At 35.0% G+C, this 26,466-nt stretch overlaps 1 protein-coding gene across 2 annotated transcripts in view; it reads left to right on the top strand.

The window, feature by feature from the left end:
* Positions 1 to 19,581: 19,581 nt before the first annotated feature.
* The window catches only part of CtsB (Cathepsin B), a 29,644-nt gene continuing 22,759 nt past the window's right edge, over positions 19,582 to 26,466 (top strand). The window contains exon 1 of one of the 2 annotated variants that reach the window (XM_081732230.1): positions 19,582 to 19,732. The gene's annotated coding sequence lies outside the window, so the exon portion shown is untranslated. Of the gene's footprint in view, positions 19,891 to 26,466 lie in introns of both variants that reach the window. The other variant, XM_081732220.1, reaches the window with a different exon arrangement.

Here is a 26,466-nt window from a genome sequence, read left to right as displayed (position 1 = left end):
ATTCTGCGAGATTCGAATTCAATGACATTTATAATTTTTGCAGATAAAGAATCACTACGAAACAAGGTATTGAGGCAATCTTATTTTCAGTGTGAAGGGAACTGAGTAAGAATTGAATATTTTATAGTAGAAAACATGTCAAACACAACGCTTATTGTTTTAGGCTTGAGGGTTCCATTCCCTCAACACCACCGAAATCTTTGAACATGAGTTAATTTTCATATGCATAATTTTGTCAAAATTCAGTATTAGATTTCCAACAAGAAGTGATAAAATTTAGTACCCTGATAAGTACTGTACTATGCATCTTGAATTGATAGTTTTCTGATTAGTTCTGAATGTTTTTCTTTGACATAGATCTACTACAGCGTATATCAGGTCATTGCTGTGTTGAGGTATACGTTAAACGAAAACCACGAAGACTTACAGATATCGAAGCGAGTATATATATACAGTGGTGGGTCCAGGATATGATCAAGGGAGGGGCTAAACCATAGTTTGCCGTTTTATCCAGTGTAAAGCACGATTGAAGCCCACTTTATCCCGTGTATATCTGACTTTTTGACATTCTTTAAGGCTGTCTGAAAAATACAAAACACAAATATGTCTTCTTCGAATCTTAAATATATATTAAACTGAATATAAGAAGTAAAGCACATAGTAAATATGAAGTACGAATGAATTACTTGGATATGACCGCAGAGGCATATCGCATCATGTGAGAATAATGGATATAAGCTATATTTGTATTTCGTGGAAAGTCATGTTTATCAACTTGCGGAAAATAGGCTGCTTAACTTACGATTTTTATGGTATTGTTCTACCATCGTTCTTTCGTTCGCTATCGAATTTAACAGCCCACTTTGATCACTAATGATAAACTTATCATCACTCATCATCGCACTTCTGTTATTAACAATAAATGTCATCCTACTTCAACTACTGCAATTGTTACTTATCATTTTAGGAAAACTTACCTCACAGAATCTACTATTTACCTCTCTACTACTAGTATTCATAAACAAGTTATGGAAATTTGGTACAAAATTGGGACTCGTCATAAAAGATACCTACCGAAAACGTTTTCCAGCCAAGACTTACATCAAGAATCATTGATTATTTTCATTTTCGTTCCTTCGTATCTTTTACTTGTATTAATATTAGTTTCGTGATAATATAATGTCAATCCTATTCTAAATTTTTGATTATTGTCTTTTAATAATTCATCAAAAACGTGTCATGCTATCCTCTGGATGATGGCTCCAGTGTAGTTTTTATCTACGTTCCAATCCGACGTGTCACACTCGATATCAACGAATCAGCAGTGAAAAAATTTACAGATGACTGTTCTTACGATTCATGTCAAACAGAAGTTTTTCCGTTTAGCGATACTAAATAATTTAAAGACAGGAGTTATATTCTTTAAGACAGGAAGCAATGGACCCATCTTTACAAAAATCTGTAATGGGACCTCGTGAGGTACTTATTTTGGCATACAGTTAGAAGGCTTTCCTCCCCGTCAGGATACACCTTATAATCAAAATGACTTGACAAAAATCCCAGTTCGGCGCATAGAAGCTTTTCAGCGTAGTCGTCATCGGTTTTGCTCGTCGCCAACTAGGTCCGTTATACGTAACTCCTGGAACCTTTGACGCATCTTATGAGTATTTGAAGTCCCGTCTTTTCAAACAGACCAAGAACTCCTTCCTGATTATTTGATTCAGTGGAGTGAATTTTACAGGGAATTGTTGGAAATGATCTAAAACAATTATTAGAATTAAAAAATCTCCGCGATTCCTTTATACTATGACTAGACCATGTCCTTTAAATAGCATATAGGAAATATAATTGTATGGTGATAAATCAGGAAAGCGTAAAGTTTCTGAAATAAGATACTTCATTACAAATAAAGAAATACGTATTTTTGCGTTTTGGAAACTTCAAAGGAGGAAACGGTTGTGGTTTTGTCTAATATTCAAATCAGTGACGACGCCAGCTTTAATTTCGTAGAGGGGCAAAGGAGGGGCAGATATATTTTTGGGGGGCAGCTATTTTTCATGCCATAAATAATAGTTATATAACATAATATATAGTATAGTTATATTATGTTTGACTTACATTACAGTATAACGTGTATTTCGTTGTTGTTCATTACCAATTACAGTAAAAAAATTGTATGCACATCTTATGAGACTTCTATGGAAAATGGGTTTTACACGTAGCATTACATTGTGAACGGAACTCATTACTACGGTTGTTTTCACCACTTACAACGGCAACACTGGAAGAGCTGTTTACACAAATGGACTTCGCAGTGTTCTCATATCCATCCTCGTCTTTTCCATGGACAGTCTTGGGATGCTATTGGAAACTATTGTGATCATTTACAATGGATAAATATATTAGAACCCAGGCATGCACCAAGAAATTTTTGTTCCAAGCTTTGGGGTGTTCCAACACTACAAGCCACTATGTATATGTACTATTAACCTTTATTTTACGGCTTGTCACTACACTGCCAGAATAGTAAATCCGTTCTTTCCCGCGTGTCACTGTACTGACACAGGCGAAAGGTTTACTTTGACCCGCGAGCACACATTTTTTTTAAATGATGTGCCTTATTGTATGAAGAGATAGTCCATAGTGAAAGGAACCAAAAACGTTGGTTCTCAACCGGTGTGCTCGCGGGTCAAAGTAGACCTTTCGCCTGTGTCAGTACAGTGACACGCGGGAAAGAACGGATTTACTATTCTGGCTGACAAGCCGTAAATGAAATGAAATCTTTGAGTTTTACGTCCCACGGTTATGCCGGTTAGGCTAAAGGAGACGGTGATTATGAGAGATGAGTGAAATGGTGGAATGAAGAAAGTGGGAGGAAACGGGAGAACCCCGAGAAAACCCACGAGCACGGTGTTTGTCCACCACAAAGTTCACTTCGCGGGGGCTGGGATCGAACCCGGGACCCCAAGCACCAGAGGTGAACGCTCTACCACTGAGCCACCGCACCCCCCGGACAAGCCGTAAAATAAAGGTTAAACGTGTATTATTCTGTACCCGAAAAGCCGATAAGTAGCTGTAAAATACTTCCTATATTTTCAGAAATATTATAGAATTAGATTGTTTTTATAAGAGAAAGAGTACAGATGAAGTGCAGAATCAAATTTTCATGCCGCATCATCATTTTCAAGTTCAACAAGTAAAGTTTTATTGACAAAATGTAGAAATATATGTTGGGTTAGAAAGTTTTTTTGGGAGGGGGTTGGTGGTGCTGGACTTCACTCGTCTGTGCGCCCCTACTACAATCAGCATTGTCAAATTTATCTACATTCGCTCTCCACAAACCAAGTAAATTTATCATCATCATCAGAGGTATTTATAGCTGAAAGTAAATAAATAAGTACCACCATTTCATACCATAACTACGGAACTTTTTAGTAGGTACTGAAAACGTTCCTAGCTGCATGGAAGCCTCATTTAAGGTTACAAGTTTAAATAGCATAAAAAGTATCACTTCCAGTACGTACGATAAAAACAGTTATAGACCGCTATTCTTGAATGGTTAGAAATATAAAACTATTTTTTCCCCTTCAGATTGTTTTCCATTTTATTAAAACTACTTCAAATAAAATAGCAGCTTGAAACCAGTAAGGAACGCATGCTCTAAATGCATAACCTTGAGTAACATGGGATAATACAATACATTCCATCTTGTGAGCAACTTACCTGAGGCCTTCATGGATCCGTGGAAGAAAAATATCGTAACATCGACTAACTTTGAGATGTTAGAAATATAAATAATATTAGCGCCTCATATGAGGTTGTTATGCACGAAAGGGTTAATAATGAATTTTTATTGCGTTTTCAGACCAGTCTGAAATGATTATGTCTGCCCAACCAGCGAACTTTAAGAACGTCGAGATCACAGCTCTTATAAAGAGGTAAATTCATGAGGAAACCAGTGAAACAATATGGGACTCTCCTCCGTTATACACAATGGTGAAGAAATGAGTGGTACAGGATTTAAAAGTGGTGATTTCTCAACACATGATGCTTTACATCCAGGATTACTAAAAGCAGTGACTGTCCCCGAAATCATGGATGCAATTCGTGACATTATTCTTGAAAATTGCATAAATTTCAGCACAATCTTTTGATTGTGTGTCAAAGATTGTGGGCATTTTTCTGGAACGTGTCTGTAGCATAATTCATAATGACTTGGGCATGCACAAGTTCTCGGTATATTGGGTTCCCAAAAAACTATCAGGAGATTAAACGAGTGAAAGAGTGACGACGTCAATGGAAGTCTTATCCCATTTTGACGATGATGTACATCAACTTCTGTCACGAATAGTAACCATGGACGAAATGTGGTTGTTCTGGGTTAAAAGTGGAACTGAAAAGGTAGGGAGATGGCGCATAACATCACGCCATCAGCTTTGTCTATCATTGCCCATTGTAATTCTTTCAGAAAGTGGGGGGACGCCACAGATATTCTCTGGAAGTGAAGGGACGAAATCCCTCTACGTTCCCCTCACTTTTATCCCTGGTTGTACTGCTACGATTCTGAAACAAAACAACAGTCAATGGAGTGGTAGCATTTATTTGCCCTCGTCCCAAGAAGTTCAAGAGACAGAAGTCGGCTGAGAAAGTGTTTACAGCATTCTTCTGGGATAAGGACGGAGTCATACTCATAGATTATCTGCCCAAGCGTCAGACATTTAATGCAAAATCTCAGCATTACTCACAAAACAAAGAAAATTGAAAATACAACACCGCGAAAAATGAAAAGAAAGGAATTTTGTTCCTTCAGAAGAATACGCCTTTTCATCAAACACTGCAAGCACAATTGACCTTGAATGATCTAGGATTTCAGTGTCTAGATCATCCTTCTTATTCCCCAGATTTAGCTCTATCTATTACTGATTTCGCAAACTCAAGTAACACTTGAAAGGATGCCACTTTAGGTTTCATAAGCATGATGCTACGAACAATGGTGCGAGGAAGTCTCCAGATTTTTTGAACTGGTCTGCAAAAACTGGAGCACTGTACGAGGAAGTGTATTGAACCTCGGCGAAAGTATATAGAATAACTAAAATTTTACTATTCCACGTACGAATTTTCTAGCAGTTCCTCATACATTTCTACTCAATAGATAGACGTTACGTCAATGCTTTGAAGCAAAGTAACTAAGGGAGCACTAATTACTAACTAAAGATCAACACTCTGACAATACGTTTCATTGAGACTAATCAATTTAATTCCATATCTTTATTATTTGCAGTAAGAAAAACACAACTCTTTTTATCTCCTTCATAAGCTAACTTCTGGTACTCGCAAATTAAGCTGTTATAAGAACATTCTATGAATATTGAATGCTGTGAATAATGTTTCAGAAAAAAATACAGAATCTTTAATTAAAATAAAATGTGTAACTGAAAACTTGAAACCTGAATCAATACACACGAGTTATTTAATGTATTTAATGTAATTAACGATTTTACCTTCCTTCTGTTCTAACAGAAGTTCATCCAATGCGTAGAAAACAAGTCGACCAACTCTATTATTGTTATTTGCTGGGCACAATGAAAAGTTCTGTTTTCAGTTGAATCGGACATACAATGTTACCTATTCTCACTGTTGGAAAATAAAAATCATGAGAAAGAACTATAACTAAAATTTACCGGGAAAGACGATAAATTAGAGAACAGAAACAAACGTGCATATGAAGATGCTCAAAGAAGCAAGCTTGAACACTAATCTGCCACGTAGTAAATGTATAGATAATATAATTTGCCAAATGAGATTGATTGATACTGAAGTATAAAATAACATATGTAGAATATTTTAAGATCGTAGAAGTCTGGAGGGGCAGTCCGGGTTGCAGTCAGGGGGGCAGTAGTAACCACTAGGGGTCGCTCGCCCCCCTTGCCCCCCCTCTGGCGTCGTCACTGATTCAAATTCAGAAAATGGCAAACGTAAAGACTCTCTTAAGTTGTTGGTGTGGAATTTGGCATATAGGATTGTAATTCAAAGTAACGAAATATGACTAAGCGTTTCAAACAATTCCCCTACTAAACGGGTCATTTCTATATCCTAATTTCTCTTTTTTTCTTTATTTTGAAAGTACCGAATGTAAGGATTTAACTCGGAAGTTGAAAATTTGATAAATTAATTAAAAATAAGGAAATATGTGTTACAGTGTTCCTTATTGGGAAAATGGCCAATAAGATAATGTGTCTGATGAAGGCAAAGATACTTTGCTGAAACTGTAACGATATTATTTATTAAATCGTATATGCTTTGGTCAGAATTTGTCTTTTATTTTATGAAAATGACCAATTTAAACACGTTCAAATTGGAAATGTAAAATTTGGTATTTATACTCTCAAAAGTAAGGGAATACTATTCGAAAACTCCTTTCTGTCAAGGGACGTTGTTATCTACATCAGATGGGCGTTTTACACATGATTACACTTTAGAGCACAGAGGTCCCTAGGAAAGATTTCCTTATTGTCTCCCTCGACAAATACAATGTTTGCCTATAAGTACTCCCTTCTTAAGGAGAAATGTAATAATTACACTTTGCCCATAACTATTCATAAGTGGGTAGAAGCTTCATTTAAAAAGAACTGCCATGACAATACTGCGCCCCAGTTTCACTCAGATGATTACGTCGGGTTTGTGACATTTAGCACTGATACAATTATTTAAAAGTACTGCGTAAGCTGGAACGTATCGTAACATTCATTCATACTGACGGATCTACCTCGATTGCCAGACTCGTTAATGCGATGAAATATATTACAAGCGAAAGTCTTTTTAACTTGTTAACTGGGAAGTTTCCGAATCAGCAAGTTGCATTTGAATGGGAAATAAGTTAAAAATATACATTATGAAATGAAATCTGAGTTTTATGTCCCACAAAAGAAGTACAGGGTGTCCGAGAAGTCCTTCCCTGATTACAGAAATTGATAACTCAGGCTAGAAATAAGATAGAAATATGAAACTGGTGTTGAATTGTTTACAAACTATAAAAGTTTTTGTCTGTGTGAGGTTTGTTCTGTTTTACCAAGTCTCAATTTTGTTTGTTTTAGGTTTGTAGTACGTAAGTAAGAAGCCCAAGAATCCATGCCAACCAACCAGGAGAAGGCACAGTGTGTCCTGTGGTACCATGAGACACGATCACCAACCACGGTGCAGAGACAGTTCCAGACAACATTTGGGAGGACTCCACCTGATGTCAAGAGCATTAAAGCCTGGTATGAGAAGTTCAAGAACACAGGGTCGGTCGATCCCTCCAGTGATGTTGGCTAATGTGTGGATGGAAATTGAATATCGCGTAGATGTGCTACGTGCTACCAAGGGTGCTCATGTGGAAGTGTACTGATGTGACCAAAACTTTTATAGTTTGTAAACAATTCAACACCAGTTTCATATTTCTATCTTATTTCTAGCCTGAGTTATCAATTTCTGTAATCAGGGAAGGACTTCTCGGACACCCTGTATTAATTCGTCGCGCTCAATACGAATCTTATTATGTCGAATGAAGTCGTCAGACTGCAAATACAAGAGAAATTCTCATGACGAGTTGAGTCATCATTAGCAGTTAAGAGATTATTTAGCTTTTCAATTTAATTATAACGTTATTGTTCAATTTCTCAATGAATATGAACAATGAAAAACAAACGAGACTTGAGATCAAAAGTACTCACTTACAATGTCAAATGGCATCCTACCTGCGAACATTGTTATTAGGAAACCGATACCTTCCCAATTACTCTTTAACGGCTTAAGAGGCTCGATATTATATGAAGGACACCTTGTCACATGTTTGTTACTGTCGAGCCTTATATCACAGCATTAGTAAATATGACAAAAACAGAACGAAATATCTAAATGATCTCATGCGTCCAAGACATCTGACATTCGATTTATAGAATTTCTCTTCACAGTCCCTTCCATATCTTAAGAACCGTCACTTCCCTTACAAAAGTCGCACCTACATACTATTCCCAAGAAATCTAGTGAACAAACATACGCTCTTACCAGACAAAACTCAGAACCATTAAATAGCACTCATAAAGCTGACAACGTTGACTCTAATGTGGCATTATCAAAAGTGCAGTTGAAGTGACAAAGCGTAATGATGTTAATGAGCGTGACTGTGCTGCTAGCATAGTACACACTACTATTATTTCTGAGATACCCGTATACCGAAAAAATGCGCGTATACTGTAACTCACAATTTTCCGCATTTATTCCATTTTCCTTACGTTTATGGATAAAATTCAGTAATTAGTAAGTGGAGATAATAGAAAGTAATCCATCTATGGAGATATTTCCAAAAATATAATAGAATAATAAAACATAAGCAAAAACAAAATTATGTTCGATTTTGTGCCCTGACAATCATGCTTCCGAGGGATTTTTGCAATAGCGGAGCACGATCACGAAAGGAATTTGACAATTTTCAATAAAGGAGTTGGATAAAGGAACTGGAAAGTGGAGTAAAATATTGCAGTTATTGCTTTAAACCTAGTGTCTAGATTGTCTGCAAAATATAAATTAACTTCTTTAACCAAGATGACGCGCGAAAATATAGAAAAAAACAAGAAAACTCGTGTCTTGAGATCGGAAGTGACGCGCACCATGGGTAGGAAAGCTAATATGTTAATAAAACTGTAGCAAACTAAAAGTATTCTCTGTGGTTAGATGGGTAGAGTGACGGGGTAGTAGTTCTTATACAATTTTGACAACAGATCGAATTCCATCATTTTTCTTACGAAACATTATAGGAGGTGTATAATTTTCGTATTAATAAGAACCGAAACAATATAATAAGGAAATAACTTCTTGATATTTTTCTTTAATCGACGTAATTATTCAGGACTAGAGTACTTTGTAACAGCGATTGTTTTCAGATTATGCTGTTGTATAGCTGCTTGTCCCATCCTCTTTTCTTAGAGAGAGAACAATTTTGTCTTTAAGTTTCCTTATATACAGACAGAAAGAGACTTCTTAGTGCCAAACGTGATTTATCGTGATGAAATGGACAAGTTTGCCTGTATATCAAATTATTGAAAGTGGTTTTTCTTTAGCTTTTCAGCATGTTAAAAATATTTTTATCTATAAGACTATACTTTATAAGGCAAGGAATGCGATCTTACCCACAAAGGGTCTATCGGGTTTCAATTATGTAAGACTTCGGCGGAAATGGATGAAATTCAGCTTAAATGTAGAAGAGACTACGCAGATTCTATATTCGGAAAGCAAATTGTCCTAAAATGGATGGAACATACTCAAAAAGCACGAAAAAATAATAATGTTAATGGAAAAATCAGGGAAAACAAATAATTCCTCCACTTATCTCAAAAAACAAGAGGGAAATGGTTGAAAATCAGCTTAGACATAGGACAGACTGTGTAGATTCTATAATCAGGAAAGAAATTGAGGAATTGTCCTAAAATTTAATGGAACATAGTCAAATAGATTAACATTATTGTCAATGGAAAATCAATGAAAAGAAATAATTATTCTCCTTATCTCAAAAACATAAATTGTCAATTAAAGCCTGATAAACTGATGATTTATTTGTTTATAAATTTAATTTTTGTAATTACCCATGAAGGTTTAATGTCATTACCAAGTTTCCCTCTAGAAAGCAAAGGTTAACGAAGTTCCGGGCAAGTATTCAGAAACGAATGGGAATTTCCCCCCTTCTTCCCCTTCAATTACCACACTGCTGTTTGTCATGGGCCAAATTACGATGCATTTCAATTAAATTATCGTAGTATAGTTGTTTCCTTGTTGAATTATCGATACTTTCCAGTGGCAAAAATGATGAAATTTGAAAGCCCCAAATCAAGATAGTAGACCAACGTAAAGGGAAAAAAGTGTAAAATTTTCCAAATAATTATGCGTACAATCCAAACCTAAAATTTCCGTGTAATTATGCTTACAGTACAAATTTTATATCTATTTTTCTCAACTTTATGGGTTGATTGCCCTTTGCTGTAAGTGCTCCATATAATAAACATAAGCTTCAGCAATTATTATAGTAGAAAGGAATGGATATATTAATGTATTTTTTGTTTCTGATTTTTTCTTAACTAATATTGACCGTTTTCGATCATTTTCTCAAACCAACTCACTACCAATTTTCCATATATATAGTGTCCCGTAAGTCCGTTTACATAGGCCATCTCGGTAACTATTGAACAAGAAAAAAATAAGAGGGCAATGTTGGTGGAAAGTATGTGTTTTCAATCTAAAATCTTGAAATTTTCGGAATTGGACCAACAGTTTTGGTTCTACACTGGTATATCGCCCAATGGTAAAGAAAAATGCAACGTTGTCACGTCTATGTTTGACAACAGTGAAGGTAAGTATTGTCCGTTCACTCTAGGATGGAAAATTGTTTACAAACAACAATTGTAGAGCGAGCGTCAACACCTTGCTTCTCACCCCTACATGGTTAATTCATGGTTGCCAGGCACATGAACCGCCGAACCGAATGTACCTGCTTCTGCACAGTCATAGAACAATTATTATTACTACATAAATTGCTGCTTTTGTGATGACTGAGATATTAATGTTATGACAAATCGAGTTAGTTATTATGTAATACAATCTTATATATAATGCACACTCAATTTTGAACAAGTGTTTTCGTTCGAAAGTGTGCGAAAACCTTGTACGCCTGGCAATATTGGAAGCATGCAGCTTGTATTGTAAACAATAAACAGAGAAAGCGAACACCGTAGGTTCGCTGGACAGTGTTGTTTCCATGATAAGGCGACAGAAATTAAACATACATCTACTTTACTTACAAGTATATACATATCTTTGCTACCATATACATATGTGGTATGGAGTTGTCATCCTCTATTAACTTTATTTGAAACAATTTCTTAGGGTAAGGATTCCCAGTTCCGTCTGTCCCCAGCAGAAAGCCAAAACTCCACCCTCCAATACCAGATAGTACTTGTTTTTTTTTCTCACGGCTAAAAGAAAGTTTTATGATACGATATACGGAAGGACGGAAAAGGTAAAGAAACAATAAGGGTACGCGTAGCTTTCCAATACATAATTGACTCTTAAACACACTAATTCTTACATATTTTAATTATTATTAATATTTGATATTACAAACTGCTTCATCTGGTAAACCTGGAACGAATTCACAGCCTGTATTGCTAGATTCGCTACGCCATGTAGAATTCTTGTGAAATCGGCGGTTAACCCAACATTTTCACACATCATTGTCCTTCTGTTTTTATATCTATGTGTTAAATTTTGACAATAGACAAATATCCGTCTTTCTATTGCCTTTTCGGTAGTGTTACAACTCAGGGTGTTTTATGGTTTTTTTAGTTCTATACAGTATTCTTATAGCTGCTAAACAGAAATAAAACAGTAATTTTTAGTTTCAACTCACAATATAGTTGGCTAGGCTGACCAAGCATAGGTGACTGACCTTTTGGAGCTTAGTTGTCTTCTACAAGTTTGCCTTAAAAAAAATCTCTAACTCACTAGTCTATCTTTCTATATACGAAATCCAATATCTATAGTTACCTTCTCGATATAAACTATAATATTACCAATACTTAAGAAAAATAAAAATAAATATGATTCTAAATTAATTAATAATATAAATAATATATGAAAATAAAGAAACCATTTCCATTTTGATATGTAAATTAATGATAACATTTAAATATACTACTATATAAACTTTATTAATGAAACTAATGTGAGACTGCGTCGTACAGGGAGCAATCGTCCCGATCGCCTCCTGGATCCGCCACTGCTGTAAGGCCAGAATTGGGCCAAACACTGAGGCCCCAGAATAGGCGGGAAATATATTCCGCCAGAATATTATGTTGCCAACACGGCGCAAGGTTTAAAGAGACCAACCTGATATAGTTGACTATTAGCAGAACTGTACCAATAAATTCACATTAGAGACAGCGACGTAACTTAGATTTTTTTCCTGGGGAGCAAGCATTAATACGTCTATTTGGGCCTCCTAGAAAAAGTTTTTTCTCATTCTTGGGCCCTCCTCTTTCTATTTTTCTTTTACTATTTATGTCCCCCCGGAGCCTGTGGGCCTTCCCTAACGGCAAGGGTTGCGGGGCCGTTACTTACACCCCTGGGCCCCTTCCATACATGACAAATTAATTCAGGAGACAATATTGACAAATCTCAAAACCATACGAATAAATGTTATTTCTAGGGCCCCTAATAGTAGACGTTTTTTACTGAAGTGGGCCCACGACTCACTTTTGTTTTATTTACCTTTTGTGCGCTGCTTTATGTAATGTAGTGAAACTCTTTGATGCTTCATTTATAATTTCATGTTCGTATCGTATATGGATTAAAAAATTTTGTCTCAAAATGGGGCCCTTCGAACGGCGGGGAACTTCCCTGGGGGTAGTTGCCATTCCCCTGCCCCACACAAGTTACGGCCCTGATTAGAGAAGTAAACTGTTTAGAAATTTACGCAACTTGCAAATACCAAACCCTACTAGTGCTAAAGTTGATGAGTTAGTGCCACTGTTACCACTGCGATACGGGGAAAGAAGGGGAAGGACTGCTAAGATTCGCTAGCCAGATTTTGTGTCAAAACACAACGCCAAGCTACAGTAAACGGACAATACATGTGCTTTGAAGTATGCTCAATAACATCATATGCAATACGGTGTTGCCAACGGAGCACAAAATAAGGTTTTTTTTTTAAATAGCATGGAACACAAATTATAACCTCTAGAAAAGTTAATTATGAGTAGAACCATACCTGTGAAGTCTTGATGTGCAGTGTTGCCAATCTTTGAAGATAGGTCTATATGTATTCCGATATGAATCTCGAATGTAGAAAGTACATACAGTACACGATTCGCACTAGTTGAAACCAAAATATGAGACCATAAACAAGAATATATACACTGAAGTACAAAAATAACGGACGAAGCAGTATCGAAGCATTTTTGCCAAAGGAAAATGTCAGAATAGTACCAAAACACAGCACATAAGCTGAAATGATCCTTGACCTTGGATGACCAAGTGGTCTTCAAACGTTGGCAACACTGTACATCAAGACTTCACAGGTATGGTTCTACTGATAATTAGATTTTTTAGATGTTATAATTTGCGTTCCACGGCATTTAATAAAATTTCATTTTGTGCTCCGTAGGAAACACTGCATTACATATGTTCTTCAGTATATCTGTGTTTACAATGTTTGCTTACTATACTGTTGTGTCAATGTCATTTTGATTAATCATTTTGAAGTTCTTTCTGTGTCAGTGTATTTTTTGCATTGTTACTTCACATAATTCTATATCCTTCTTTCCTCTGTATCTCCTGTGTTTCTTGATGTCGGCCAGTAAAAATTTGGATTTCTCATTTTTCTTCACTCCTCTATCGATTGTGTTTTGTTTGATTGGGCAATGCTACTATCAATATAAGATGTTCCTTCTTAGATCCTGTCCAATGCCGGATTTAGGTTTGAAGCTATTGAAAAAGGCCCCTCATACGTCAAGCTTTAGGGGCCCTTTATATACGTCAAGCTATTTTTTTTAGCGGCCAAATGTCACCGTTTTTAGATTTGAATATACTTTATATGCCAGTGGATATCTAAATGGAAACAAGGGCCCATTACAAGCAGGACTAGGGAACGGGGCACCATTATAAGCAGGCCTGGATAACAGGGTCTTCATTACAAGTGGGGCTGAGACATAAAGCCTTATTATTTGCTTCACAAAAACCTAGTACAAAACAATACAAAACACCATTGTTGTATGTGCGTTTTATCTCATTTGATTTTTCTTGTTATTTGGGAGTTACATTTACAATCAATTTTTTTGATCCGCAAAGCGAGTGGGGCCCTAAGCTATAGCTTGTTTAGTTATACGTAAATCCGACACTGATCCTGTCTTATTGTTCAATTGTTGCCTTCTAGAAACAGAAGCACCAGTTTCCAGACGAGTTAAAACATTATATCGTACCCAGCCGGTGTTATGGGGTTAGCGTGCCTGCCTGCTACACAGCATTTGGGTTAATGTAAACGGCTCGAGCGGCTCAGCTCATGGCTGTCACCACCGAGCCGAACCGAGAAGTGAGCTGAGCCAACAGCTCACCCAACCGAGCCGGCTTGAGCCCTCTGCGCAGTTGTGCTGAACCAATGGCTCACCCCGAACCGAGCCAGCTCGAACCGATGGCTCACTTGAGCCGAGCCGAACAAAGCCAATGGCTGTCCAACGGAAAGAAAAGTGTAAGGTTTTCTCTTATTTTGAAGACTAAAATAACGTGTAATCTAACTCCAATAATAATAATAATAATAATTTTAACAATAATAATAATAATAATAATAATAATAATAATAATAATAATAATAATAATAATAATAATAATAATAATAATAATAATAATCACCACTTCATCAATAAACATGAAAATTGAGTCATTTTAGAGCCACTTCAGGAGCGGCTCATTTTCTCCGAATATGGTGAGTGATGTACTGTAGTTACTTCTTGCAGAGAAAAGTTATAAATAAATTAAAGAAACAAAGCGTCTGTTTTTATATTTGTCGTGCAGTAGAGTGGTTACAGAAGCAAGCTTAAGAGTGAAAGAATATGAAAGTAATTTTGAAATAACAAAATCGGCACACACAAAATCGAGTGTACCAAAGAGAACCAAAACTAAAAAGTGATGTAAAATAACGTCTGTACCTTTGTGTTTTGAAGTCGTGTTTTGTTTAACGTAAGTGTAATCTGAAATCAAGTAAATAAAATATCACATTGTAGGGGGAAATATAGCAGAGCAACCTTCAGGAGGGATTTCTATTGACAATTATTGTATTACAGAAAGTTTATTAAATCTGACTTTTAATCGTCGATCATACAGTGCAAAACTAGAAATTTTGAAAATGGCAATACCAACTCCTGAGTTAAATTTTATCTGAAGATGTAAAAAAAAAAAAAAAAAAAAAAAAGTACTGCGAGTACACACGTCAATTTTCATTATCTTCATATTATATGTTTAATTGGCTGTGAGGCGACTCTAAGTGGTCTTAATTTTTTTTTATTGTGCTTGTTATTTAGCAATGAAGCCAATGTGTTGTCGAAGGAAGGGTTTTCTCATTTGAATTTCCTTCACACTGCTGCCCAGAAACATGTTAAATGGAAGGCTTATATTTACAGTAGCATGAATGTCGCACATTTTGGAAATACAAGAATTGATTTACAGTTAGATTAACTACAAGGTCTCCGTATTGGCCAACATAATGAAGTTGTGGAAAGAATTGATATGTTCTATTGCGTTTAATACATTCTGTTTTCTTGAAGAATTTCCTTTACGGAATTGATAATGAGAATGAAGAATCTAATAATCAGGGTAATTATATTGAATATTTAAAATTATTATTGTGATAATTTAGAGGCCATCATCTTAAGAGCTCTACTGTGTTTTGTGGTAGTTCTCCTTTACTTCAGAATTATTTGATATCGACAGTAAGTAGGGTTATGCTAAATAATACAAAGTCTGCAATACATGAATCAAATTTTGTATCAATTAGCTTTGATGAAACAACTGACTGTTCCAATGAGATTCAATTATCTACTATTTTGAGATATGTCAATTGTAGTGGGAATGTTCAAGAGAGATTTATAGGATTTACGAACGTCAACTCAGGAAAAACTGCTACTGATTTGTTCCATCATGTGGAAAATAATTGAGAATGCAATCTTAGCAGTAAGTTAACTGTACAGACGTATGAAGCCGCATCAGCAATGACGTGAAACATTAATGGATTGAAAACTAAAGTTCAAGCAAAAATATCCTCAAGCTTTATTAGTTCAGTACTACAGCTATATTCTAAATTTAATTTTGCAACAAACACTTCTTCCATTCCACAATGTTGCATTTTCTTTGAAACAGTGTCAGGCCTAGCTGCGTTTTTCTCAGCAACTCCCAAAAGGTTAGAAAAGTTAAAAAAAAAGAATGAGAAATCTAGAAGGAATTTTAAATCTAGGCTTCTAAATACAGTGAGATATATTCACTGAGAATTGAACATGGTAGCCTACCACGTCCATCAATGGCGCGTGCTTTAGCGACTAGATCAATAGGGAGGGCATAGGCGTAACTAGAAGAGAACTAGGCTCTTAGCAATTACTAATTATTCCAAAGAGAGTGAGCTCGTATTATTATTATTATTATTATTATTAATAATAATAATAATAATAATAATAATAATAATAATAATAATAATAATAATAATAATAATAATAATAATAATAATAATAATATACAGTTATAAAAGTTAGTGGTAGCCCAAGCCATCAAACCAGTATATGCCAGTGGTATGAAGTTCATATTAATTTCTATGTTTTTGCAGATATAATGTACTGCACATATAAAAGAATTTCTGAATTTGCTTGTTTATTCTGAGCTTTGTATTTAATTGAGTATAAAGCATAAAATAGCGTAATAAAGAGAACTATCTGAGATGTTGTATTTGTTTTATCATTAATACATCGTTACTTGATATACCGGACTTTTAACATCTATATAAAGTTTTTATGCCTCGTACAGCTATTCTTCGTTGCGTCCTGAACCCCAGTCATAAATCTGATGCACACATAGTGATGGGCAAATTCCCGGGAAGATACTTTCGGGAATATTCCCTGGGAAGATTCACAAAAGTGGGAATTTTCCGGGAATTTATCTCAATCACAAAGAAAATTGCATTCTATTACTATATTATTATTTCAAAGTTAAATTCGTTTTTTATCACAGTTTTTTATTAATGTTGTCTCCAGAGGATTCTTTAAATTATATATTCTGAAAGGTATTGTGTTATTTTATTAATATTTTATTATATTTAGAGAGTACACATAAATGTATATTTACTTACAACATGTTCTACGCAAGTAAATATCTGGAAAAATGGTATAAGAAGTTCACATACATTTACACCGCAAAACAGTTTAAATTTTTATGTAAGTGGATTTTCTATACTGATATTATAAACATATTAAATTTTTAAATGTTATAAACAAATTAGTTTGGGTAAATGCCAGACGACACATGTCTCACCATTTTATTAAGTTTGCACATACATATTTATGTTCACAATATTTGTAAGATACTGGCTTATCTTTATACTTTTGCACGTAACATTACTACACACGACCTTTCTTCCTACCCATTTCTCAAAATTTCATGCGGTAACTCATATGTAAGAGAAGTCCGAGTACCTCTTCACAAATTCGAGTCAGAGACAGGAGACAGACCGACGTCTATTACTAACGGTGGTTCTGGGTGATTTTTACATAATTTCTACATTACTTTATGAACTGGTTCCTTTTTCTTCATTTGTAAATTAGTACTTTGCTACTTTTTAGTGCAAATGGAAATGAAACTTTAAAAATCATATTATTAGTCATATAAAGTATAGTCTGTTAATAAAACTCCAACTGACCAAAGCAGTGTATATATTTTAATATTATATATTTGTGTTACAGTTTCGGCTATACACTGTAACACAAATATATAATCTTAAAATATATACACTGCTTTGGTCAGTTGGAATTTATTAGCAATCTTGAATTTTCCAAAGCTGTACTGAATAATTTAGAAGTTAAAGTATAGTCAACGAATTTTAATTTTTTAACCTCCAAATTATTTAAAACCTAGAAGTAAACCATAATAAATGAAAATAAAGTAATTAGTCACATAGTTCATATAATTTGGAAGATAAAGTAAAGAAAGAGAAATAAATTCCTTCCCGGGAATTTATATGCCAGGGAAAATACCAGGGGATATTCCCATTTTTTATTTTCCTTTCCACCGGAAATATTCCCACTGCCCATCACTATGCACACATCAAAAGTTGATGTTATTAATATTTAGAAGAACAACATATTCCTCTTATTTAGGTATTTTGAAAGTGTCTGGAACTATAGTTTGTTTTAGTTAGAAAAAAACGGAGTAAAAAACACAGAAGAAATTGTTTTATGCGGAGTTAAAAAGCGTATAACGTAAAATCGTCTCAAAGAAACATAAAACTTATAGAAAAATCGAAGATCTGGCTTCTCTATGTGTGTCCTTTCCTTGACGTCACTTCTGCAACTGTACAGATGTGTTCAAATTATTAGACTCAACATTCAGTTTCTGAATATTTTTTACTGTTCTTACAATATTACGCGAGAAAATACGTTCGAACTTAGTCCAAATTACTACTTTGTAACTCTGCCCTAATTTCTAGTAGGCATGTCATATGCTTTTCAATCTCAATAAAACAAATGCGTACGTAACATTCAAATATAATTACTATAAAGGTGTATATCCAAATTGGAAACAAAAAATGAAATGGAATACTTACAAGAAAATTATCTCTCACACAAAGATTAATATTTCTTATGAAATCCTTTATTCTTTGTGACATCCTATGTACGCGTTTAGCACATTTTGCCTTCAATTCAGCATCACGATACCACAAATTGTTGATCTCCTTGATCAATTGAAGTTTGGTTTTAATATGCTTCTTCTCTAGCTTTTCTTTCATGAAGCTTCAAAATTTTCAATTTGGTTCATATCAGGACTAGTGCCTGGCCACGGAAGAACACTAATTTCGTTGTCCTCGAAGAATTTTGTCACAGCTTTGGCCCGGTGGCATGGGGCTCCATCATGCATAAAGATGAATTGTACGTCATCAAACCAGATTGCAGTCTGGAAAAGCAGTTTTCTAGAAGAACTTTAACGTATTGCTCGTGCTTCATTGTCGCCTCTACTATATGTAGTCTTCCAGGCTCGAAGACAGAGATCACACCCAGTCCATGACTGAAGTAGGACGCTTCATGGTTTATTAAATACATTCTAACTTGAATTCCTTCCAGGTCAACGTCGTACATATTGTGAATCAGAAACAAAGATACATGATACATCACTGAAACACACTATTCTCCAATCGTCAGCAGCCCAATATTCTAGGTCAAGTGCCCATTCGAGGCGCTTCTTTGCCTTGATTGGAATAGACTCTAATTTTTGTTTTCTTTCTTGATCGTGTGCTTTTATTCCCTAAGCACAAAGAATCCTTCGAACACTTTCAGGGAAAATGTCTGTGCCATACTCAGCCATTTTTATGCTCAAGTCTATTAGAAGTTGCACTTCTTTTTCCCAGAACCAATCTTTTTAGTTTTCTGATACCATCTGCTGTTCAAAGGTGATATCACCACTTCAACTCTACAGTAAACAAATGAAGGATCTTATATTGGTGGTTTAACCATTAAATTAAATGTTCTAGAACTCAAATTAGAACTCCGACATCAATTTTGCATTTTTCGAGCGTGATTCTAATAATTTGAACACGTCTGTACAAGCTTTAGAGCGTATTCCAGCCTTCGCAAAAGTTGAGTAACATAACGCAAAATTTGTAAAAACCAACTACAATCTCAAAGTAAAATACAGTTTTTGCGTTGCGTTCACGCACACCGTTACGGAATGGTGCCCTTTGGAAAGTTATTAAATTTAAGAGCGATTTTTTGGTTACGCACTAGGAAGAAATTTTTGAAATTTTCTTCCTGGTTGGTATCATTGTTCGTATACATATTTTCATGATTTGTAAACATCTGATTTTGTCATTGTCATATGATTCGACTCGTGCTGAGCTGTCCATTTCTGTTGATTTAGAGCATTGCATGAGGTCACAAGTTGTCAAGTGACTCATATATTGGTATGTATTCGTGATAACTGGGAACATAAATCCGCCGCAATATAAATTGTAAACAAAGTAATAAGCTTAGAAGTATTATTGCATTTGCTGTGTGCAGAAAGAAACGAATCTATCTGATTTTCCTTACCTGAGAAACGAATATAGCAAATCTCCCACAGGTAATTGCATTATTTTATTATGCTTAAGTGAAAATAGAATGTACTTCAGCAAATATATTACTGTAGAATATGTATAATGTGCTCTCATAGATTTTCTGCAACCAATAGTACTCTACCCTTTTGGCTATTGTTTAGCTTTGGGGGGGCCAGGTTTTTAACAGACTTTTTTGCAATATTCCATTCACATTCGGTTGAGTTAGGTTAATAACATTCAATTCAGACAGTATTGTCGAGCAAACGTTACGAGTGAAGGCGGGTTAGAGCCCCACTGGACATGTTTTCTGTTTTCAGGAACCGATACAATAAATTGCAATACCAGCAATTACACACTATAAATTACAACAAAATGGTTCCAAACTTCCTTAACCTTAAGCTAACCCGATCCTACCCAGCGTCATGTCAACATGACAAAATGACGTGTTCAACATAAAACATTCGTGCCCAATTATTTTAGGGCAATTTATTGTGTATGCATAAAGATACCTGCTGGGATGGGCATTGTAAAGTTTATCCTTTTTTTCTAATCCAGGCACCACAAAAATACAAGTCCAACATTATGGATAGCCCTACATGTTTTGGCGTTAAATTATAGTTACTTGTATAATTGGTACAAACTTTTCGGTGAAGATTTACAATTTGAAGCTAGCAAATATATTTGTGAAATTTACTTAAGAACTCTGGGATTAACTTTACAGTGCCCGCTCCACCTGATACACTCGATTTGAAACAAGTAATTAAACTCTATGAAACATTATGGACATATTTCAAAACTTCCCTAAGGGTTAAGTGCCGGGATTGAGTATAGCCCGCACCCCCCAGTGATTTTTAACGAATCATAGGGATTCTAACGATTCATACTAGTTCATAATGAATCGGAATCGCATGTTATAAAGATTTAAGATGTAAATCTTGTGGTAAGGAAGCTCTTTTAGTATAAGTAGTAGTAGTAGTAGTGGTAGTAGCAATAGTAGTAGTAGTAGTGGTAGTTAGTAGCAATAGTAGTAGTAGTAGGAACGGGTTAGAAGCCCCGCAGGGGTTGGTTGGGTTCTGTTCTCGATATAAGTAGTAGTAGTAGTAGTAGTAGTAGTAAGAGTAGCAGTAGTGACTCTTGCAGTTCCGGTGACAAAGAACTGGGGGGAGCGGGCTATACACAAGCCAAGTGCCGTATCGCCGGACCAATTTTAGGAAATTTATCAGGTCAATTGGAAAATTTATTTAAGTTTGTGAGAAAGAATGAGTACAAGGGAAGTAAGGGGAATAAGGGTACAAGGGAAGTAAGGGTAAGAAAGTGGTTGTATTTGTTGATTATTTTTGATGATGTTAGCGGCACTGTATGTGGAGGCGGATGGACTATTTCGCGGAGAGGTACACTTGTTTTACTATACGGATCCAGAAATTGTAGAATGTACAGAAAAAATGGCATATATTCCGAAGTTGGGCGTCCGCTTTCGTCAAGTTTTTTCACTGTTATCTCCTTTCCACACTTTCTGCAATTTGTTATTAGGTTCATTAATCAGTGCTCTTCACAAACTTACAAAAGATTTTGCTCGTTATCAATGTATTCCTTCACAAATGTTAAAACTGCTAGTTCATTGCCCTTGTACATTCGCCATGTTGAAAACATAAATGCTAGTTTCTTTCCCACAATGCAACTGTTCGGTTACCTTGCGCCAAGTAGTTCCCTCCGCTCGCCATATAGTCCCATGTTTATAACCACTTATATATAACAAATAAACAGAGTTTTCGAGACTCTTATATAGTATCAAGCACACAAACGATCAAATTATCCATATATTTCCTGTAAATTTTAAAAATTTCGCTGGAAACGGACGCCCAACTTTGGAATTTAACCCGAAAAAATTGGCAAGTCTTTACTTTGCCCATTTCATGTCGAGGACAGAACCCTGTAAACGGTCTTTTCCAGAAATGAGAAAATCTCGAAAATAAATCAAAAAATCCTGAATTGGATTACCACTTCGTTAAAGATTCTTAAAATCCAATAAAACAGAGTGATGAGTATTTTTAAATATTATACACTATGATAATTTCTAAATTTTTAATAGGTAATAAAGGAAAAAAACTAAGTTCTGTAATACTGCTCAAAATTAGCTTTGTTTCAACGAAATAACGCGCAACTGACTCGGTTCTAGAAAATGACATTTAGGTTCTTGCTTAAGCAGTAAACCAGCAGTAAGATTCCGTATTATTACAACGTCTATATGTATCACTGTTCACATTGCTATTTAATAAATTAGTTTATTTTATCAAAATCATAAGCTCAAGTTAGGATAACAATTTTATTATCTTAGGTCGGTTTATCATTACAAAACGGAGACAACTAAAACAAAAATCCAGTTTGATTAATAATTTAAGAATTGTATTTCATAACAATTCAATAAAGTTGCATATTGATACTTCAATTGATATATTTAATAATCAAAAGACAGTTTCAGCGATTCGGTACGTTAGTCACAATATATCAGGCAAGGATTGATATTGAGTAGCCAACTACGGAACTTTACAATAATTGCTCTTCGACTAAATTCGTATCATGACTGGTTTTATAAACAAGAAAAGGAAAAAAAAAATCTACCAAATACTGATCCATCCCCTTTTTAATTATCTAAAAAAAAATATTGAACGTTCCAATTTTGAAGACATAATTATCTAACTGTCACTCATATTCTACAATGTCCTCCAATCTGTGTTGCTACTATATAACTCCAACTGAGTTCTAAAACTGTAGCATATATCAGATATGGCTTAAGCATTTAGCCCGCCCTCGGACAACACATTAAATATTTTATTTATGCACTACAAAAAGAAAAAAAATTATGAACAGCGAATTATATACATATGGTATGATTGATGATAAGAAACGCAAATACGTGACAGGATATTCTCAATACTAATATGGAACGTGATTTTTTTATATATATTTTTTTTACAACATGCAAGAAAATTCATACTATTGTGGTGGATCAATGCATTAGTTTGTCAGTCATATAAATTTAAGAGCCACAAGGTGAATCAACCTTCATAAAATATTCCGGAGCTAAGCTAATCATACCGTAAGTTTACAGTAAACTAAGAAATGTACCGAATACGCAATAATGGTAAATTCGCTTATATTTAAATCCATTCTGACCTAAGATTCATTCTATCATGTAAAAATTTTGAAGTGATTGTAAAGATTAATAGTAACGTGGAGACATTTATGGCAGATAAGTGAGATGCGTAACGCAAATTAAACTTAGCTATCCATATTAATTATATTGATCATTTTTCGCAAGATTACTTCCAAGAGTAATTAGTTTTTTTATAAAATTTTCTAACTGTCCGGTTCCGCAATACACTCCTACTTCAACGACGCCATCTTGGAAGACGGTATTTTATCTCCATAAAGATGTGATTGTTCAAAATAAGAAAAATCAGGTTACCTGGAAGCCAGGTACAATTACTTACAGTCTCAAGGAGCCCGATAACAGCCCACCTTCCCTTCTCCAACAGCCGGGAATCTCGGCCGTCACCCGACTTCTTATACTGACTTCATTTGCTTACTTCTGTCATGGCGGCTTGCAATAGTTAATGACCAGCGGGGGTGGAGGTCAGAAAATGTTAAATAAAAATTTTGTGAGAACTCGGCAACCGAAAGAAAACTATTGAGGTTATTCCCAAATCATTTTTTTTATATAGGTTAATGGCACAAATCCAATAATTTCATAATATACTAAATTTTCGACATCGAGTTCTCTCACCCCCTCTTCTGCTGGTCTTTTTACTTTCTTCTTCTTCTTCTTCTATACCTAACTACTCGTGCATTGCCTATTTTATGTATAATTATTAATTCACACTATTGTTAATTGCATTAATTTAGAAAAATCAGTATATCAACAACTATCATTAGAATTATGTTTGCTTTCTCCCAATTTAGTGATTTTACTGTTTATAAACATAATCCTAATATTTCTAATATTATTAATCAGTTGAGTCTGATAGTATCCAGCAGAAAACTTCACTGAATTGTCATCATTATTAGGCCTAACGTTAGGCCTAATGCTCTCAAGTTTAAAATAACAATTTTGGATTTAAATCTCGGTGAGTAATACTAATACATTTTTCAAATTAATAAAGTGTGTAATACAAATTCCCCCTTTTCCTATTCAACTATTTAATATGATTTTGAAGTGTACTGGTAATGTTTCGTTATTATTATCGTAATTATATTTGTATTACTGTAATGCAGTTCTTCCTCAGCACAATGCACATTGTGACACCGATTAATTTATTTATACATAATTATATTCCGCCTAACAATATAGGTTTTACAAGTCAAACGTGTGCTCAGATATAGAATAATAGCCTAAATCTATATAATTATGCAATAGCAGGGGAAACAAAAGTTTGCCAAGGTGTGCCAAACCGACCTAACAACAACTAACCTATGTAACTAACACAAACACACGAACATAACAATAATAAAACAAATTGGCACAAATACACAATACGGGAGCCATCAAACATGTAACGAGTATCAATATGCATACCGGTATTAATATTAGTGTAATGTAATCGCTACCGGTAAACCGGTACGTTACAACCCCACTAACCCCTGCAGGGCTTCTAACCCGTTCCTACTAGTACTATTACTACTCTTACTCCTGCTCCTACTACAACTAATACTTATACTATGGATCCGTATTAAAGGAATACTACACGCCTGATGTAACGTAAGCTAGCGTAACTTAATGTAATCTAACAAAATATAACCGAAGGCAATACACTTTTGTGCTTTTTTTTTTTTTTTCAGTTTTCAAAGTGGTCCGGCGATACGGCACAAATGCCCTTCCTTAACCCTAAGCGAACCCGTTCCTACCCCCTATCCTACGTACCCTATCTTACTCTACCGTTTCAAAGTGGTCCTGTTTATCGATGCACGGCTAGAGTATGGCAAATTTAGAAAGAGCCACTCGAAACAGATACGTACTCTTTGATCTAATCAAGAATTTCAAATTACTTGAGGTTATTAGCAAGGTGGAAGAAAATCATGATTTTTTAAAATCATTTTTGATGCTTTTTTATATTTAAATCGATTTTTTTTATTTAAATCAAATCTTTCTCCTCGTATAATACAAGTCGCGAACTGAAGAAAAAGCATTACGAATTAGTATTAAATGCCAATTATGTCATTTAAGTGAAATATTGGGATTGGATTTTGAATTAATCCCCAATCGTTAATCTATATCAATCCCAAACAACGTTTCTTAACAATTTTAAATTATGGCTTTTTTTGGGGTAAATTATAGACTCAGTCAAGCATCATCCCTATTTATCCTAGGATCATGGTTCATACCTTATTCTCTTCAGAATAAAACAGCCTTTAAAACGGTAACATTCACATTTTCCCTATCATGTCCCTGAAGTGGAAAATTTTGAGAGAAGTCGGGATATTTTCTGTTTTTAATTTTGATCCCCTCTGGACTCCCCTGTGTTAACGTACAGATCTCAAAATCTACTGGAAAATACTAAGGGTATACTAAATGTATGTAAAAATTTAAAGCTTCTATTTTGAATAGTAAGGGCGGGGAAAATATTTAACAATGAGCTAAGAACATCCCCACTATGCCCCAGATGACTCGGATGTAATATAAAAATTTCCTCAGACATCCCTATTTATCCTAAAGCCATGACTTGTACATTATTCTCTTCAGAATAAAGCAGAGTTTCAAACGGTGCCATTCAAATGTCTCCATCGTGTGTGCTATCTGGGGTTAGAAAATAACGAAAAAAAGGGCTTTTCTGTTAAGAAATATCCCCTTTTTAATTTTTACCCCTCTGTACCGCCTCTGTTTAAAGGCAAAAATCTGAAACAAATCTGAAAAATACTAAGGGGTTCAGTGAATGAGTGTCCAAAATTTCAAACTTCTAGATGCAAAAGTAAGCCCGCGAAAAATAATATCACCAAATACCCCAGATTCCCGTATAAAACTGGCTCTCAGGTAACAGTTTCCTGAGACATCCCTATTTATCCCTAAGATCATGGTTCGTACATCATTCTCTTCAGAATAGAACAGCCTTTCAGGTGGTACCATTCATATGTCTCCATCTGAGGCGGGAAGATCGTGAAGAAAGCTAATTTTTGTTAAAAATATCCATTTTACATTTTTGCCCCTCTGCCCCCTCCCCCCCTGTTTTCACGCAGAGATCTGAAATCATCTGAAAAATACTATGGTGCACTGAACGAGCGTACAGAATTTCAGCCTTCTGAATGCAAAATGTAGGCCCGCCAAAAAATAATAAAAATAGGTACAACAAAAAATATTTTTTAAAAAATTTATGACGTCACCTCATCCTATGTCTCGACGCAGAGAGGCGTGAAAGCATATGTAACGTGCTCTACAATGCCTTCAGTCCTGAAAAACGAATTAAAAAGCTTTATTGATACTTTTTTTAATCGAATAATGAACATTTTATCCTATCACCTAAAAACAGGTAATAATAATTTAAAAGATTAAGCGTTAAGGAAAAAGTAGAGCAACGCTTATCAAAGTGACACTGTTTTTCCACAAAAGTTAC

This window comes from Thermobia domestica, chromosome 1 (genome assembly GCF_964235325.1).
Source record: "Thermobia domestica chromosome 1, izTheDome1.hap1.1, whole genome shotgun sequence".
In the NCBI taxonomy this organism is placed as follows: Eukaryota; Metazoa; Arthropoda; class Insecta; order Zygentoma; family Lepismatidae; genus Thermobia; species Thermobia domestica.
The sequence above is the reverse complement of the archived record's forward strand: the minus strand, read 5'-3'. Positions and strand labels throughout refer to the sequence as shown.